Source organism: Mixophyes fleayi, chromosome 9 (genome assembly GCF_038048845.1).
Source record: "Mixophyes fleayi isolate aMixFle1 chromosome 9, aMixFle1.hap1, whole genome shotgun sequence".
Classification (NCBI taxonomy): domain Eukaryota; kingdom Metazoa; phylum Chordata; class Amphibia; order Anura; family Limnodynastidae; genus Mixophyes; species Mixophyes fleayi.
Genome location: NC_134410.1, coordinates 25,954,157 through 25,967,626, shown reverse-complemented (window position 1 = coordinate 25,967,626; position 13,470 = coordinate 25,954,157). Strand labels below are relative to the sequence as shown.

Here is a 13,470-nt window from a genome sequence, read left to right as displayed (position 1 = left end):
CAAACAAGTCTTACAAAAATTGCGGGAAAACCATCTCTACGCCAAGCTGGAAAAGTGTGAGTTTGAGGTGCAGAAGGTATCCTTTTTAGGTTACGTAATCTCTTCTGAGGGATTTTCTATGGATTCAACAAAGGTCCAGGCTATTGTGGATTGGGTACAACCCAACAATCTAAAGGCAGTACAGAGGTTTCTGGGCTTCTCCAATTATTATCAAAGGTTCATTCACAACTTCGCTGACATTGTGGCTCCCATTGTGGCTTTGACCCGTAAAGGAATGGACCCAACTAATTGGTCGTCTCAAGCAGTAGCCTCATTCAAAAGTCTGAAAAAGGCCTTTATCTCAGCTGAGGTCCTTTAAACATCCAGATCCAGCTAAAGCATTTGTTCTAGAGGTCGATGCCTCGGACGTCGGGGCCGGCGCCATTCTATCACAGAAGGATCCTCATACTAATCGTTTACACCCATGTGCCTATTTCTCCCGTCAGTTCTCTTCAGCAGAAGCCAACTACGACGTCGGTAATAGAGAACTATTGGCAATCAAGTGGGCCTTCGAGGAGTGGCGGCATTGGTTGGAGGGTGCTTCGCATCAGATCTCTGTCATTACCGACCACAAGAACTTGCAATATATACAGTCAGCCAAGCGCTTAAACCCTAGACAGGCCCGCTGGGCATTATTTTTTACCCGGTTCAATTTCCTGATCACCTACAGACCAGGTTCCAAGAATGTTTGGGCAGATGCCCTGTCCAGGAGTTTCATGGCACACCATGTTCCAGTTACTAACCCAGAGTCTATTATTCCTCCTTCCATAATCCATGCTGGGTTAACCCAAGATCTGAATGTCACACTGCAGAGATTCCAGAAATTAGCCCCAGATGCTACTCCGGAGCAACGACTTTTTGTTCCAGTCCACTTAAGAAAGGCGGTTCTTGTGGAAGCACATTGCAGTAGGGCTGCTGGGCACCCTGGAATTTACAAGACGCTAGAAATCCTTTCCCGCACGGTCTGGTGGCCATCCATGTCTGCCGACGTCAAGAGGCATGTCTTCTCATGTGAGATTTGTGCTAGAAACAAAGTGCCTAGGATCCGTCCAGTAGGCCAATTAGTTCCTTTGGCCCCTCCTGCGAAACCATGGACTCATCTGTCTATGGACTTTGTAGTGGATCTACCACCTTCTGCAGGACACAACACGATTTGGGTCGTGGTAGACCGGTTCAGCAAAATGTCACACTTCATTCCGTTAACCAAACTACCTTCTGCTCGGGATTTGGCTCTCTTATTCATTCAACATATTTTCAGGCTCCATGGACTCCCTACTGACATCGTCTCTGATCGGGGTTCTCAGTTTATAGCACAATTCTGGAGGTCCTTCTGTACCCTTCTCGGAATCAAGGTCAGTTTATCATCCGCCTACCACCCTCAGTCAAATGGGCAAACTGAAAGGGTTAACCAGTCCCTAGAAAAATTTTTGCGATGTTACACATCGGAGTTCCACGATAATTGGTCTTCCCTGTTACCCTGGGCGGAATTCGCCTGTAATAATTCCTGTCACTCAGCTACAAAAATCTCTCCGTTCTTCTGCAATTATGGTTTTCACCCCAGATCTAACTCCCTGTATTCACTCCAGTCCGTTGGTATCCAGGAGATCCGCTCCACTGCAAGAGATCTCAGAGTTATCTGGAAGAAAGTTCACTCATCATTGAGACAAGCCTCACTTGTGGCAAAAAAAAATTCGGACCGACATCGTACCACCTGCTCCCTTAAGGTTGGCCAGAAGGTGTGGCTGTCTACAAAAAATATCAGGCTCAGACAGCCTTGCAAGAAGTTGGGCCCTAAGTTCATCGGGCCATTTCCTATCATCAAACAGGTGAACCCCGTCGCATTTAGGTTAAAAATTCCGGCCTCATTGAGAATTCCCAACACATTTCATTGTTCTCTGTTGAAACCGATACTATTTCCTGGTCAAACCCAGTCTTCAAGTGTGCCTGGGAGAGGTTCCAGTGAACCACAAAAATTTGTGATTCAAAAGGTCCTTGATTCTAAAAAAGTTCAAGGACAGGTGCATTTCCTCATACAATGGAGGAATCGCGGATTGGAAGAGAGATCTTGGGTTCCGCGGAGACAACTCCATGCCCCAAAGAAACTGAAGGAGTTCTTCAAAAAATTCCCTAGAAAACCAGGATGTCGGGGTCCCTCGACCCCTCCTCAAGGGGGGGGTACTGTTACGAGCCACGGCGGTGCCCAGCCGCCGCGACTCACTCACCCGCGTCCCGGCCGTCGCCATGACGACCGGGACGTCATTTCCGGCAATAACCCGGCCGTTGCCGGGGCAACCAGTAGACGCTTCAGAGCTGCGGCCCGGCAATAGGAGGAGGCCGGGCGCAGCGTTCTACAGCCTGTGGGCTAATTAATATGGGCAGATTATAGGAGGCAATTACAGGCATTAGCCTGCAACTGTGCAGGCCAGGGGCAAGCCCTGATTGGCTCTGTTAGTGACTGCTTTATTAACCTGCAGGAGTGTGTTCAACCTGTGATTGGTTCAGCTGGGTATTTAAGGCAATGAGGTCTGCTGCCTCATTGCCGGTTATAGCTCCTGTGTTCCAGTCTGCTAACCTGCTAGTTCCTGTCCTGTATCCTGTTATCGCTATTTGACTCCCCGTGTATGACCCTTGGCTTTGATTTGGACCTTGCTCGTGTTTCCTGTGACCCTGATCTCTGGCCTGTTTACCCGTTCTGCTATTTGCCTGTGACCCCTGACCTCAGCTTGTTCATCAATACTCTTGTCTGCTGCCGGCCCTTGACCTCTGCGTGGACCTGACTCCTCTTGCCTGGGTTCTCCCCAGCTGGTACGCACTTCACGACCCTCTGTCAGTCTGCGGCCCAGTCTGTCCCCACCATCAGGGGCTCCAGTGAACACCTGACTGGCAGAGTAGATTCCGGGTTGTGTTGTGCCGGCTGGAGGGGTTCCTAACACATACACTGTAACTTATCTAATTACTCCATATAATCCTCCTTATAACTACTCTGATTATTCCATATAACATCTCCTATTGTAAACCATCCATTTAACTACTCGTATTTGTTTATATATATATATATATATATATATATATATATATATGTATGTATAACTCTTCTTATTACTCCGTATATGTATCCTACCTATAATTTATGTTATTACTTCCTTTAACCCATTCCAATAATTACTCCAACTACTCTGTATAACATTGTTCCTAATAACTACTTTAAACGCCTCATATAACTCTTCCTTATAGATAAATTAGTTTGTCTATATACTGCCAGCTTAGAGCACAATACAAAGGTTCTATGACAGTATTATCCCAGCATGCCGTGGGAGGTGTCATAAAGAAATGTAATACATCTTAATGGACATTTCTTAGACAAAGGACCTGATGGTAAAAGCGGAGCCTATATTTGGAATCCTGCTTCCAGTTGTACAGACACGATAAGGACACAACATCCAGGACAGGCAGATAACGTGTCAGCTCCACAGTTCCGTGCCTCCAGCTCTAAGAGGATTAACTTTGTTCTGTCGACAAGTTGGATATTAGCAAGTAGGGGGTTCAGTTCTGTGCCAGGACGTTAATGCTAATTAAACCTAGAGTCAGTTTAACATACCGCATGAGAGGATGGATTGGGGGCTAGGGTGGGCATCTCTCAGTAAGTTCAGCCAAGGCATCTGTGTGAAGAGCAGTGTTTGGCTGTATGATGATGTCCTGACTAATGCAACAATTCTGGTGCTTCAGATACCAGGAGGACCTCAAGCAGAAGCAGGGCCATCTTTTCCATTGGGCACGATGGGCAGCTGCCCAGGGGCCCCACGGGCAAGGGGGCCCCATAGACAGGGCTCTTAATGAGAATAAATAATCCTGCAAAAGAAAAAAACCTGCAAAAAAAACCTACGAGGGTCACTGAGAAAGTACATCTATCTATCTCTATCTCTATATATCTATATCTATATCTGTATACATCTATATATCTATATCTATATCTAGGGGCCCCGGTGTACTGCTTTGCCCGGGAGCCCATAATGTTGTTAAGATGGCCCTGAGCAGAAGGGGTATATTCTGTACCCCTTCCATATTGTCAAATATTGTGCAATAATAAAGGGTGTTTATCGTGCACTCTGTATAGTCTGAGTCCTCCATAGTTAATTTTCTAACAGCACAGGACAGTAAAGCTGGGTACGCACCTATGCAATTATGGCGCAAATCGCATGGTTCACAACCGTTTGGTCAAATATTGCAAGAGTGTGTATGCTCCCACGATCATGTTTTATAGTATCAAAACATAGCGCATCTGTTGATTTGGTTTTATAAATGTAGAGGGCCTGATTCACTAAGGAAAGGAAAGCAAAAAAATGAGTAACTTTGAACCTTGGCAAAACCTTGTTGCATTGGAGGGGGAGGTAAATTTAAAATGTGGGGACAGATTTATAGTTGGGGTAGGGCATGTCCTAGATCAACTTTACATTTCAGTTTAAAAATAAAGCTATCAGGTATTTGTGTGACAGATGAAAAAACAGCCAGTATTCATCTTATGTACAAAATAATAAACTAATATGCACCCCTTGCATTGTAACATGGTTTTGTCCAGGAGAAAAATTGTTCATTTTTTGCCTTACTTTCCTTAATGAATCAGGCCCAGAGTGTGCACAATCTTTTCAGCAGATGGTTATTGCAGATGAAGAGCACAGATCTGACGGTAAGTCGTGTAGGTGTGTAAACAGGAATTGGCATGTTAATCGGGACTTTCAATCATTGGTGAACTCTCTGCTGTCACTGCCGGAGGCAGAAGGAATCAGTGGCATCAATGTGATAGCTGCGCCTCCTGCAGAGACTACATAACTCCTATATACACTAAAAACCTGAATTTAGTACCTGTTTTATACACAAGCCATCAGATCAGATGCTAGCAAGGTTGGGGTCTCTTTTGTATGTTAGCCAAAAAGATTAGTGGTCTGCTTTTTACATTAGCCTCCTGGACTGGAGTCTGCTTTCTACACTAACCACCAGGATTAGAGATCGGCTTTCTACATTGCCCATGGTACGCTTGTAGGGCTGTGTACAATGTAAAGTGTATTTCCAATGTATGCAACTTGTGCTGTGTAATGTGACAGTGGTGGGTGTGCGGTTCTGTTGGCACGGTACAGCGACAGTCTTTAGGATAGCACCTCTATATGCAGCTACAGAGTACAGGGATGGATCACGGGAGGGGGGCGCAAGTGAAGGCAGGAGAGAGGGGTGGTCGCTGTAAGGAGAGTTTGAGGGAAAGAAACAGCGGACGAGAAAAGATCAAAGCAAAGAAGTTTAACTGTTACGTGGGAGAAAAAGAGATAAAAGGGAAAATGAAAAGCACAAGACTCCAGGCCGAGTGCTATTATACAGGTCACAGAACTGTAAAGTGACTACTAATGTCCGTCTTACGGTACACTAAAGGGGTACATTATTCCTTACAGAACAATAGTTTATTGAAACAAACAAAGTTGTTGAAGTAAGTATGGTTGGTGCAGTTTTATCTTCACACACAGCAATAAATTCCATCGCGGAACACTGTGTGTGACATCTCTCCAAATACAAGTTATAGTTTAATGTCACTGCACCAGTCCACTGTAGAGACAACAACCCCACTGCCCAGGTGCCAAGAAATTGTTATATTATGTGTTTATCATACCTCGCAAGTTAAGATGTAGCACAAGTCTTTCATCTACCCTTTAACTAACACAATAATAAAAACCTGATATGACACCTATACAGGTCATTAAAGGTTTGTTTACAATTTTATGTTACGATATTATCCAACAATGGGCGTATAATAACGTTGTAAGTGTATCAGTCCAGTTCTAGTGACAGCAAGCAGGAGCCTGTTTGGTATTTTTAGGGCGTATTCGTCAAAAGGCCAAAACCTCTATCGTCAGGGAGTTTTGCCGGTGATCTGACTTTTTTCCCTTCGCCCATTATACCAAACGGTTACCAGCGCCGATAGCACTGACTGTTTAATGACTCTTGCAGCCGTACATATGCTATATTATAGTTGCTCTGTTATTGCCATTGCAGGCTCAATATATTTTCTGTGCCATGTTAGCAGGGTGTTGATATATAGGGTCTGATTTATCAAAGGACGAAACAAGGGGTACTGCTGCTACCGCAGGCTGATCACCCCAGCTGGTGGTAGGAGAACAGGAGGAGGACTCATCATGCCACTGTATAACATCATAATCCCACCCCATATCCTGTGACAACACCACATAGCCATATAATGCCACCAATTATAAATATATTTCTGTATGGCCTCTGAACTGCATTGTGTAAACCTCATATGCCACCATATAGCCTCTTTATTGCCACTATATAGCATCCTAATGTCATTATATAGCCCCAACCTCATCTCAATGTAGCCCAATGCCAGCCCCATGCCCGGGGGTACCCACCCTCAGCTCATTGTGCTTTTTCTGCTCTGTCCTCACTGGCCCCACTCCAGAGCTGTAACTGCCGCCCTCCTAGCCTTCAATTTTAACCAAATTAACCAAATATTCATAAACTGCGCCCTCATTCAGCATTGCACCATGGGCAGTTGTCCGTCTCGCACAGGCCTAGTTATGCCCTGCGCCACTCTCTCCTACACACAGGCTCTGAAGGGGGAACTTAGTAAGTATACCCTTAAAACCCAGGAGCTGGGTATGTACATGGCTCAGAAAAAGAGGATTCCTCACAACTTAATATTGTCTATTATAGAGTTAAGCCCCCTTCCACCCATTCATTTTTACTTTTCCAAGATTACGAAATACTTCTCGTTTCACCCTGTGAACTTTGTATTTATGTCTCATGAAAGTGATGGAACATCAGGGCTGTTATTATTGCATGTGACAAATGTCTGTCCTGCGTGTGTTTTTCTGCATTCATGTACTTGTGGCTTTTTGTGTAAATTCTTTGTGACTTATGCTTTATGCTTATTTGTTTCTGGTTACGGTTAAGTCTGACACAATCGTTCTGGCAGCAGTTTCTCAGGAGCATTTGCGGATCTAAAAAGCCTGTGGTGTCCCCTGAAGTCAGCAATGTAGAATACAGAGCAGGGCTGGCCGGGAAGTAGTTGCAATGTCGACAACCACAATGTCTGCACCAAAATGTCTACAATCATAAGGTCGGCACAGTTAAAAGGTCGACAGTCAGAATGTCTACATGTTCACAGTGTCTACACAGTTAAAAGTTAGACATGTAAAATGTAGACAGGGTTGTAAAGTCAACAGACAAAATGTAAATATAAATTACTATATTCAAGCCATGGGATATCCCCATGATATAAATATGACTAATGTAAGACCTCATTTTGTGCCGGGAGCTCTTAGGAGCTAGTCTTGCATCGTCTACCAAGATTTTTTATTTTGCCAAGGATCTATGGATTTATTACAGATGAAGACCCTGGATGTAGGTGAGCAATACAGAGGGTGAATGAGGGTAATGTAGGGGTGTCTTTATTTCAATTAAAATAATTTTAAACTCGTGTGTGTGTGTGTGTTATTTACATTTTTCCTTGGTGCACTACAGGCCTTGAGGGCCAGGGCATGCTGGCACTTATGGTCCTCCAAGTGCTAGCAATGCCCAGAAAACTAATGGCAGCCTGGGCATGAAGACATCTGTAGTGCACCAGGGTCAATATGCTTTGACTGGCCTGTGGCAAGTTTGGCATTAGGGCAGGGGGGCCCCACACTGTGGGTCTCCCTGTTGTAGTGCCACCAGCCCCGGCTGCCAAAGCCTAGTGCTCCCTCCTAATTTTGTTAGTACCAGCTTAGGCTAGCAGCACTAGGGTTGGTTATGCTGTTTGGGGTGAGGGGAGAACACCATGTTTTTTATTTTACATTTCTTCCGTTTTTGTTTTCTTTTTTACATGTATTGCCGTTTTAAATATAGTGACTTTATGTTGACATTCTGACTGTCAACCTTTTAACTGTGTCGACCTTATGACTGTAGACATTGTGACTGTTGATATTTTAACTGTTGACCTTTCATACCCAACCTGCCTGGTCAATCTTTGGTTCTCCAGGTGTTATGAAACTACAAGTCCCAGCCATGGCCTGACAGCTATCAGTTGGCTATCTACTGGCAAAGCATGGCCAGGCCTAATATAGAGAATCTCCTCCACCAACAGCATCAGCCATCTTTTAGTGAAATGCATGTGTGTGTGTATATATATATATATATATATATATATATATATATATATATATATTATATATATATCGGTTACTCGCTCAGTCACTGCAGGGAATATTCTCTCAAAGTTGAATTTCCAAGAAGTGGTCTAAAATATAGTCACTTTTCCTTTATATTTAATATTGAAAATATGACGCCATTAATGATACTAACACCACATTTTATTGTAATGAGGAAAGGTCAATGTGGTTTTGCAATGCCATAAAATTCTGAGATATTTCTGCAACTGTTATAATTCTACCAACAAAATAATTACATCATAAAGTAAAAAATGATGTTATGTTACTATGGGACAGAAACGTCAACAACATTATTATGTAAATGGATTCCCCTTTCTCTAGCCCTTTATGCTTTCCCCTTAAATGTCACAGCTGGTGGTTTGTATCCCTTCCCCTGGTTAATTTCATTTACATGCCCATTGCTCATACGTTCCCACTCTCCAGCAATGTACGGGAGACTCCCAAACTCCAGGTAGGTCTCCCAGATTCCCGGGAGAACTGGCCATTCTCCTGCATTCCTATTGAAGTGAGCTGAGTAGGGGCCTCAATTAACTGCAAATTTCATAATTTTGCCCCGCACATGGCGAAATTACGGAATTGCTTCTCTGCGACCCTAGGGCAAAATATTGTGATTCTTGCCCCCCATCCCTCTCCGAATTTCCCGAAGGGGAGAAAAAAAAAGAAGGTAAATGCTATGAAATGATTTTATACATCAGCAAGCAGTTCAATGACCATGCTCATGGATCGCCACAGTGACTTCTAATATCTGTTATTCAGTAGAGTGCTCATTAGATGTCCTATTGAACACTGTAGTGTTGACAACAACTCACCGATAATACCATACTTACCAACTTTATCTAACTGCCCTCTGTGATCTTCTGGAGGAGAACAAGTGGCAACCGTGGTAGAGGCGTGACAATTCCGTGGCGCGAAGCTGCGATTGCGTTTTTTACACCTTGGGGCCAAATGTGATTCACGTTAGGAAGTGGGCAGTTTGCTGGAGGGTAGTCTGCTCTCCTGAACTACCCGAAATCCGTGAGTCTCCTGGATAGTCCGGGAGAGTAGACATGTATGGTTTATACAGATCTCATTTACAGGAGTTTATACACGTATTAGCATCACTGATGTAAATAACTGCTGAGGGTAAAGATACCTATGCTTATATTTTGGTATCTTCTGTAATTCTTCAAGCTGCCACCTGAGAAAACATTTCACTACCATGCCCATCCCCCTAACCAAAGCTCCGTGGGCCGCATTGTGCAGCCATTTTTCCTGGGGCTCCTCCATCTTTCTCACAGTCCTGGAGGGGTGTGAGCGGGAAGAGAATGCGACTTGTGATTGGTCCTCCCACTCACCCCTATGCCGCTTTTTGAACATGGTGAGGTTTTTTTATATGCTGGTTCTATGTTACAAAGGGAACAAAGGCTGCATGTAGCAGCCTTATGGCTTTAGCTAATGCAAGGGGGCAATTACTACAGCTTTAAATAAAGCTGTGGCCGCCTCTTACTTGTTAGTCCATGTGTTTATTTAGAGTGTGCCATTTATGAACTTTATAACAGTAATCTAGGATAGCACAGCAGAGCCAGGGAAACTATAACCTGAAGAAAATGTTGCACACATGTAGAATTTTTACTTTTAATGCATGTGCCAACCATATTTCCAGAACTTTGTATAGTGTAGGATTTTTTTTATATTGAAAAACACTTTAAATTAATTTTTAGGCCACTTTTACAGAATACTCCCTTCTATGTATAGCACAAAGAATAATTGGTTTCCCCTTCTCGGAATGTTCTTCTCTGTTGGTTTAATCCCATCGTCCTTGAGGATTATTCATACCGGGGCTCATTGTAGTTTGATCAGTGCAGGTCTGTCAGCGTCCCCCGGATTATACAATAACTAATGATGCTTATCAGTCTCAATATCTCCAGCATGCGATGGCTTTATGGTTAATATCAATACTTAGGTTTTATCGCTGTAGGATTTAGTATGTCTGTGGGTTTATACATCTCAGTAATAACAAGTCACGGTCAAACTAGAGTATTACTGGGATCTCTGTGTATTGTGTATACTATTAGGGAAGTATTTTATAAGCTGTTACTGTGATGTGTGTTATAGTGTAGTTGCCAGTATAAACATACACTCCAGGGCTGGAGGGGAGATTGTATACAGAGAGAATAAACGGAAGACCAGTACAAATAACCCTGCAGTGGTATAACTATAATATTTGAACCCGAGGGAGATTTATGGAAAGAGATAGTAGGATAATGTGGAAAAAAAATGTAAACCTAAATGATAGATTTATCCATTTTACTGTCTTGTGAGTTCACTTTTGTTTGGGATCTCTGATATATACTCTGGCTTGGGGGTGATGTTAGCAGCTACAAAATATGCCGCTGTGTCTGAAGTTGGTGCCAGTGAGAAAGACATGGTTACAGGTTGTACCAAGTTCCAACTGTTCCTATGTGGAATCAGTGGTGCTATATAAATAAATGGTGATGATGATGATGAAGGTTCTGTTCTGATTTCCCGACATGTTTGTCTCACGGGTGGGAATGTTGGGGGAAAAGAGGTATCTAATGGGCAGCCTAGTGCTTTACAGCGCTAGGCAGCCCTCTGGAGGGTGGCCACGCCTCCATTGGGTGTGGCAACACCCCCCATCAGGCATGGTCACACCCCCCCATCAGGCATGGCCACACCCCCATCCCGCTGCCAGGGCCTGACATGTTTGGAGGTATGCATTTAGACATACTGGGGGATATTCAATTCCGGTCCGCGGGATCGCGCCGGAACGGGCTGCGAACTTAATCCACGGTACCGCAATAACGTGGATTTTCCCATAGGGTTGCGTACAAAAATCTGCGTTATTGCGGTACCGTATTACCGGCAATAGTGCGCATTTTCCGGAACCCTAATTGAATATGCCCCACTGTGTCCCTCCAGCTGTCGTGAAATCACAAGTGTCATCACGGGCTGTCAGCCATAGGCTGCAAGTGCTTGCTGCGAATTGTACAACCACTGGTGAACCCAACCTGTTTACCTGTGGTGGAATATTATAGGTCTTTGTGGCTCTGATAACACCCTTATGTCATATATATATATATATGGGCAGCACGGTGGCTAAGTGGTTAGCACTAAGTTAGTAGGGTTATTAGTTCAATTCCCAACCATGGCCTTATCTGTGTGGAGTTTGTATGTTCTCCCCGTGTTTGCGTGGGTTTCCTCCGGGTGCTCCAGTTTCGTCCCACACTCCAAAAACATACTAGTAGGTTAATTGGCTGCTAACAAAATTGACCCTAGTCTCTCTCTCTGTCTGTGTGTGTGTGTTAGGGAATTTAGACTGTAAGCTCCAATGGGGCAGGGACTGATGTGAGTGAGTTCTCTGTACAGTGATACGGAATCAGTGGCACTATATAAGTAACTGGTGATGATGATGATGATGATGATATATCGTATGCATTATCCTCAGTGGAGAAATGTGTTTTTCCAGAAGGCAAGAGCATGATGAACTTAGGACAAATGGAATTGCCTTCCAAGGTCATTATTCTAATTGCTTTTGTAAAGCGTCTAAAAATCTATTTTTTTAAATATTGTTTCAAATCCTGCTGCGCTGCTTTAACACAGGTGAACACAACGAAACAAGCAGAGACGTAGTCATGCACTTCAGCTTCTCCCTGTACTCTACTTGAAAACAATTGCAGCCATTAAGGAAAGTGTTCTTAAATAGCAAAAAAAATGGATCTCCATGAATTTCATTTTGCACAAGTATTGTGTACTCAAATCATTATTAATGACGCAAATGTACCTGGTTTCCTAACAAAAAAACATACTTAATTTATAACTAATGGTAAAGAAATTAAAAGGAAATACAATTTGTATTCTAATCTAAACCAAACTGATCCAATCTAGCTGCTTTCCCAGTTGTCACTCTCAGTCACACTACTTCCTCCTGTATCAGATTTGCCCTTTTTGTTTTTGATTGTAAGCCCTCTCACAAGCAGCGTCCTCCCTAACCTTAGTTTTCATGGCTGAATGTTGTCTACCTTGTAAGTCTCTGTTTAATATATATATGCTGTGTTTTCCACACTATACTGCACTGCGGAGCACTGTTGCTTCTTACAATACATTGATAAAATGACATTCATTGAATTAGTTACTAATTAGAACGGCTTTCTCACACTCTGACCAATCAGAGTGAAGCACAACCACCCCAGCCTATGAGAGCCAGTGAAAGGTAACATCATTTATGTGGTGGTCAGAACGTAGTCCAAAGCTTTATTCATACCTGACAGGTCTCTTGGTCACACCTTAATTTGGGACTGTGTCTCATAGTGATTGAGGAGTGTTACACAGTGCACTTTGCCAGTCGCAGATTATTTTTGGCTGAGCCAAATATCCAGGAAGAATAGAGAGCACCACATCCAGCAGAGTGGGGCATGGCGGCAATGGACAGACAGGAGGTTATATCACATAGTCTAATATGACTTCATATACTATATGGGGGTATATGAAATTATATGGGCATATGGCTATTGAGAGACATGTGAGGCTATGTAAACATTTTGGCTATGTGGGGTTATATTTGACAACCAGACTTGTCACCTCCTCCTAATATGCAAACATCAGGACACAGATTAAATACTCTAAAACAGAGGATATCGGGGAACAGACCTCTCACCTCCTCCTAATACATAGATATCAGGATGCAGACCTCTCACCTCCTCCTAATACACAGATAGTAGGACACAGACCTCTCAGCTCTTCCTAATACACAGACACCAGGATACAAACCTCTCACTTCCAATACACAGACATCAGGAAACAGACCGGTCACCTCCTCCTAATACACAGGTATCAGAATACAAACCTCTTACTTCCTCCTAATTTAATACACAGACATCAGGACACAGACCTCTCACCTCCTCCTAATACACAGATATCAGGAGACAGACCTCTCACCACTTCCTAATACACAGATATCAGGACACAGAGCTCTCACCTCCCCCTAATACACAGACATCAGGACACAGAGCTCTCACCTGCTCCTAATACACAGACACCAGTACACAGACCTTTCACCTCTCCTAATACACCGACATCAGGACACAGAGCTCTCATCTCCTCCTAATACACAGATATCAAGATACAGACCTCTCACCTCCTAATACACAGACATCAGGACACAGTCTTCTCCGCTCCTAATACACAGATATCAAGATACAGTCTTCTCACCTCCTAATACACA

The 13,470-nt window shown here is 43.5% G+C and overlaps 1 protein-coding gene across 1 annotated transcript in view; it reads right to left on the bottom strand.

Annotated features, from left to right (window-relative positions):
- LOC142101542 (uncharacterized) overlaps nt 1–13,470 on the bottom strand; it is a 40,206-nt gene that overhangs the window by 24,628 nt on the left and 2,108 nt on the right. The gene's annotated exons all lie outside the window — the stretch shown is intronic.